Source organism: Telmatherina bonti (assembly GCF_933228915.1).
Source record: "Telmatherina bonti genome assembly, chromosome: 7".
Taxonomy (NCBI): domain Eukaryota; kingdom Metazoa; phylum Chordata; class Actinopteri; order Atheriniformes; family Telmatherinidae; genus Telmatherina; species Telmatherina bonti.
This window is the reverse complement of record NC_136625.1, coordinates 33,575,091-33,581,198: the sequence shown is the minus strand read 5'-3', so window position 1 is coordinate 33,581,198 and position 6,108 is coordinate 33,575,091. Positions and strand designations below refer to the sequence as shown.

Sequence of the window (6,108 nt, the reverse complement as noted above, 5' to 3'; positions counted from 1 at the left end):
GTATTATGTTGTTAGCTGTTAAAACTTTGATGAATGGTATTTGTAATTTTTTTCCTTACTTTAATGTATCTATTATTTGTATATTTCGTTTCCCCTCGGAGGGAATGCCACCTTATTGTGGTTTGGAGTTTGATGTTCTGCCCTGTTTTTGTTGTTTGTGATAGGCCTAACTATTTCAGCTTAGTTTAATAGTTTAGTTTATTGTTATTTGGCTATCTAATGAGACATTTGTTTTGTTGTTGGTTGTTAAAACTTTGATCATTGATATTTCTCTTTTTTTTTTTTAAATTATTTTCATGTATCTATAATTTTTTTATTCCTTTCCCGCTCTGAGGGATTACCATCTTATTGTGGTCGGAGGGTTTGCGTGCCTCAGTGACCCTAAGAGCTATACCAGCAGGAGCTTCAGTTTCTGGTGGGACACCCAAGCTGGACAGGTCTTTGGTTCGAGGCCTGACAAAGTGCAATCCATTTCTTTAGAGTGCCAGACCCTAACAGTCCCATTAAGAAAACACTTACAAAAAACAATAACAACAAAAACAGCACAAGCGTGAAGTGCACACGCATGATGCCCCCTTCACATATCTGCCTGCCCCCCACAAGTATGCATTCCTAGAGCTGGCCTTGTTCAGGATCCAACGATCAGCTTCAGATATCCCAAACACTTCCATTTATATCAAGTCACACATTAGTGAACTTCCTTTTTTGACCATTAACACATTGTTACACTTCTTCTTTCTCACACATAATTCTTCCTGTTGTTCTCCACTCTGCTGTTTGTAGGAGAAGAAGTATAAAAAGAGCTTGAAGCTGGGAACACAGGGATGTAGGTCTCATCACATACGTGCAGGCTAGACAAAAACTGCAGTTCCCCTTTCATCCACTAGGGGCTCCAAAACAGAGCAAATCCCCATGTTAAAAAGGCCAACTTCACAGCAGAAATAAACGTGTTTACAGCCTCGTTCAAAAATCCATTTTAGGTTAAATAGGTCAGGTTTACCTTCATGACAACTATGGGGGGAGTGAATGTTTTTTTTTTAGAATTCATCATTTTATAACCAATTTAATCAAGAAATTCTACAAGAGGGGTGTGTCCTTTTGAGTGACATGTACTGCAAGAAGGCAGAGTGCAACACAACATTTTAACTAGCCAACAGCGTGATTTAGCTTTAGCCTGCCTACCTCTGTTAGCTCAGGGTTAGCTTAGTTAGCTGTTAGCAACAAGCAGGTCAGAGTTTAATAGATGTCAATCATCTGCCTCCACGCCATAGTCCCCCTCTCAGCTCCACCTCTTTACCCATTTTTGTATTTTCAGCGAGAGACTTCACGCATGATGCTGCCAAGATGGCGACGGCATGAACAGCCAAATTAGTTCTTTAGAAATCTATAGGTTCATTTTTTCACATGCAGTCTATGAGTACTCATCATTTTCCTCTTTTTTTCATTTCTTCTTCTCCTCTTTTCCTGAATAATCTCCATTATTTGAGCTTAGAGCCGTCTGGTGGTCGTGTTTCTGGTCAGATACAACATAACACCTGTAAAATTAGACTGATGTGCATATTTAGATTTATACAGGAGCTTCTTTAGAAATGCAGACTAGAAAGTTACACACTTTTTGAACTCTAAAAGCCATCAAGCCAAATAATCCAGAACTGGAAAGTTTTTTTCAGGATTTGTCTACTTGTTTAGTTTCCTAAAAGGTTTCTGTCTTAAGACTAAACAACAGGTTTATGTCTAGAAAGCCTGGAAAGGTCATACCTACCCCCAAACACACACACACACACACACCTCCACAAATAGTATCACAGTGTTGGACATGAATAAAGTTAGTCCTTACAGTACAAAAGAGCTAAAACCCATCTTACCCAGTCCACACAGTAGACCAGTTCCTCTCTACATGTGGAGTTTCTGGGGTGTCGGTGATTCCCCTCTGAGCTGCAAACGCTGCTCAGATCACATCTGAGAAGTAGCGACAGTCGGTTGATGTTGCAATCCCTGCAAGCCGGCACATCTTGTGTTTTCCAACCAGCAGACGTAGTGCACTCTCGTGTTCCCCCCTGAGCTATTTTCAGAGACGGACAGACTCTGTTCCTGCCCCCATGGAGCCAACAACAGCTACGCAGGGAGAGCCGAGCTGCTGCTCAGGACATAACAGTCGTGGAACTTTCTGTGATGGGCACTGTTACTGAGCATCCTCTGATACCAAACTGATCAGTATCACTGCCAGTTGCTAGGATACGTTACTGTGCCTTCAGATTTGTGGTTCTCAAACTGGGGGTTGGGCCCCCCCTGGGGGGGGGCCTGGAAACATTAGGAGGGTAGGGACTGGTAGAATGGGAAAATGGAGCAGATGGTTTGACAACTTGGGCTAATTGAAGAAGAACAAACAAAAACTGTGGAATATTTAGCTGGATCCCAGTTCCAAGTCAGCACATTTCCGAATCCTCTACCATTAATGATACGAGATATAATTAATTAATTAATACGTATATATATATATATATATATATATATATATATATATATATATATATATATATATATATATATATATATATATGGCATCTCCAGTCTGTCCTTGTGGGTTTAATGGGCCAGTTTTAGCTGTCAGGACTGATTTTCTTTCTGTCTTTTCAGCTGTTTTGCACCAGATGAGTGGAATATAATTAATAAATTTGTATTTTCCTCAGTCTGTATTACAGCAATAGAAACGGATCTAGTTTAGTGGCTATATTATGTATATTTTCCAGTCTAATTTATTTTTATAAGCAAGTCCAGAAGGGCAAGAAGTAAGCATTTTTCACAAACCCCCTTTAGCATTGATCCTCTCAGATCAGCCTTTGCCAAAAACAGGCGAACAGAGAAAGCGCCGCCCTCTGTCCTGCCTGCAGCCTGCGTCTGATTGGTCAACTATATATTAAATGAGGAGTTAGCCAGAAAAAAGCTGTATGTCGGTGACATCCCTGGCATATTTGACAGCTCTGTAGGTTGTTCTTCATTGCAGAAAAAGATGTATATTTGTATAAATGTGAAATTGGGGGCAGCATAGATTTTTATCATTCATTGTCCCAAACACAACAGAGTGATCTTTAATATGCTCTGGAAGACAGACAATGTCTCATGGTATCTCGATTTTTTATTTTTTGTCAATAAGACGGGCAGATGATAAAATTGAGATTTAATATGTTTTAGAGGCGTCTTGGCAGGTTAAAATAACTTTTTGCAATCTCTAATAATTCTTTTTCCTTTAGCTTGATGTTAAACCATTTTAAAGGAATTAATGAAATAATCTGCATTCAGTGAGAAAACACTAATGAACTTTTCTGGTCACCTTTGGTAGTAACAAGAATGTGTGAATGACATATGCATAAATTAAAATGAGCAACCTCTGGCACCTCTGTTGTTTATGTGAAAGTACCAAATGTTGCTGTTTCCCCCTTCATCCACTAGGGGCTTCAAAACAGAGCAAATCTCCATAGACTCCCATGTTAAAAAGACCAACTTCACAGCAGAAATAAACATGTTTACAGCCTGGTTCAACAATCCATTTTCGGTTTAATAGGTCAGGTTTACCTTCATGACAACTGTGGAGGGAGTGAATCTTTTTTTACAACTTATCCTTTTATAACCAATTTCACCCAAAAATTCAGCATAATTAGGAATGTGTTCTTTTGATTGACAGGTAGCTGATCTCCCGCTTCAAGAAGATTGAATGTAGAACAATGATGTTTTTTAGCCGTTAACAGCATGATTTTGCTTTAGCCTATCTGTGTTAGGCAGGCCTAAGCTCTCGTTAGCTCCCATTAGCTCAGTTAGCTCTCAGCTACAGGCAGGTTGGGGTTCGCTAGATGTCAATCATCCACCATGACGCTCAAAGCCCCCCTCTCAGCTCCACCTCTTTGTTCACTTTTGTATTTTCTGGGAAAGACGACACGCATCACGCTGCCAGGATGGCAATGCCAGTAACCGCCCAATGAGCTTCAATTCAGCTCTTCACAAACCTACGGATGACGTCACGGAGGCTCCGCCCACCTTTTATATACAGTCCATGATAAATTATAAAAAGTGTCCATTTGTTTTTAGAAATTCTGCCCCACTGTTGACATGAGATGAGAAATTGTAAATAAACAATCAGTTGTTTTAAATACAGATCTGCTTCAGCTTCAGATGTTGTTTTACGGGGGAGGGGGGGCTCCCTTTTCCTGGTTTGTGTCTGTGCTCGGCCCCCCCATCAAACATCTAGAGTCGGCCCTGTTTAACCCCTGCAGCTAAAACACAGAGTCAGTCACTAAAACCTGAAATAAATTCATTTCTCTTTGCTGATGAAACTCATTGACTTTTCTTCGTGTTGTCATCCATGTTCACGTTGTTTGATCACATGAACAAAGACAAAAGCAACAGATTAAAAACGGATTTCCCTTTTGTTTAATGAGGATGGAGATACAGCGTTCATGTTTCAGACATCAGCTGGGCTGTCCATCACACTTTACTGCTGTATAACCTGCATGACACTGATGATGACTCCTTATAGTCTAATTTTCTATCATGTAAAATCAATAGTAAACAAAACCAATAAACATCAGAATATATATACATATACACGTAAAAAAGATGGAACATCTACAGTACAAAATATGATACAACATATACAGACGATCAAATTTGTGGCATTTCACTCAGATTTACTTGATATGTGTTGAAAAGGCTTTTCAATGTCAATTAAGTTGAGACAAAAAGTCAAAAATGAGGCACAGACATTTTTTCTCTTGGTTTAGAGACAAGGCAGTGCATGCCCAACACGTGGAAGCACACAGAGCTCGCTGGGCCGCAACCGTGTGGGACTAATCATGGCCTGCGTCAAGGTCGTTGTGCGACGACCGTACAGAAAGACTCGTCTGTAAATGCCGCAGCTACACTGTCGTCATGCGAGCACCTGTTTGAGGAAGTGGAGGCAGAAATGAGGACGTGACCAGCTGTACACACGCATAAACGCATCATAAATACCAGAACCGAACAGTAAAGTAAAGTAAATTCAGCCAATTCGGATGTTTTTTTAGAGATGCGTTCAGAAAATAAAAATATTCCTTTAAATGATCTTTTAAATCTGAAAATTACAGCGCTGCTACACACCAAGGCCATCCTGTCAAGCCTCTAGATAAACTTTAAACACATAAACTGTTGCTACTGTCTTGTAGGAGGAGGTTTATTTTTTGCAATTAACAGTATCGAGCCGTGAGACCACCATAACGAGAGAACAACGATGTAAATACAAACAATAATTACCAGCTACAGTAGAAAAAGTTGCACGATTTAAGGGTAACAAACTGAGATTATTGGTTCATCTTTTGTGTTTTTTGCAGGATGACTTGTAACGAGTTAAGTAAAGAGATCCAATGATTTAGTTTCAGGATTAAAGGCAACTCTAGACTGAACAATAAGGAAAAGCGGACCAAAAGAAAAGAGTCTGCGGGTCGTTTTGGTCCACTTTAAACCTGGATAAAACAGAGCGTGCAGACATGCGCGCCTCCCTCTCCTGTTGGGTGTTACGTTACAACCGCCTCGTTCCTCCAGTCAAGCTTCAGCTCGGTCTTTTATCTTACAAAAAAGCAAAATAAATAAAGCAACCAAATCCTGGCAACACTTCTAAACTAACATTCGACTTGTTCTTTTGCTGAATGAACGCAGGTTCTGCTGCTGGATTCGGGCCGTAAAGTTAATTCATGAAAACACGATACCTTATCACAGGAATAACCTTATATGCTCTGGGAAGGCAGCACTATGTCAGCACGGCAGGGTAACCGGGAGGAATCTGTTGTACACACATTACAAAAACACGGCCTAAAGAAGAGGAAGAGTATCATAAAAATAAGTTTGAAACCTGTAACTTACAGAGGAAATATAAATAACTTAATCAAATGCATAAAATGTTAAATAAAAGAACTAATGCAGTCTGAATCGTTTGACTCTGGTGATGTAAAAGAGCATCTTTCTTCTTTTGTCGGGTGTTCACGTGACTCTTATTGCTAGATGGACTTTTCTGCTGCGCTTTGCAGGAAAAGCTGCTTAAAACCACACGTTACAGTTAGCTGTAGTGGAAAGTTGGCACAG

General features: G+C 40.0%; 1 protein-coding gene across 1 annotated transcript in view; it reads right to left on the bottom strand.

Annotated features, from left to right (window-relative positions):
- The window catches only part of LOC306758801 (Y+L amino acid transporter 2), a 20,883-nt gene extending 18,840 nt beyond the window's left edge, over positions 1-2,043 (bottom strand). Inside the window, exon 1 of the mRNA XM_079244191.1 lies at positions 1,866-2,043. The gene's annotated coding sequence lies outside the window, so the exon portion shown is untranslated. The remainder of the gene's footprint in view (positions 1-1,865) is intronic.
- Between the last annotated feature and the right edge of the window lie 4,065 nt (positions 2,044-6,108).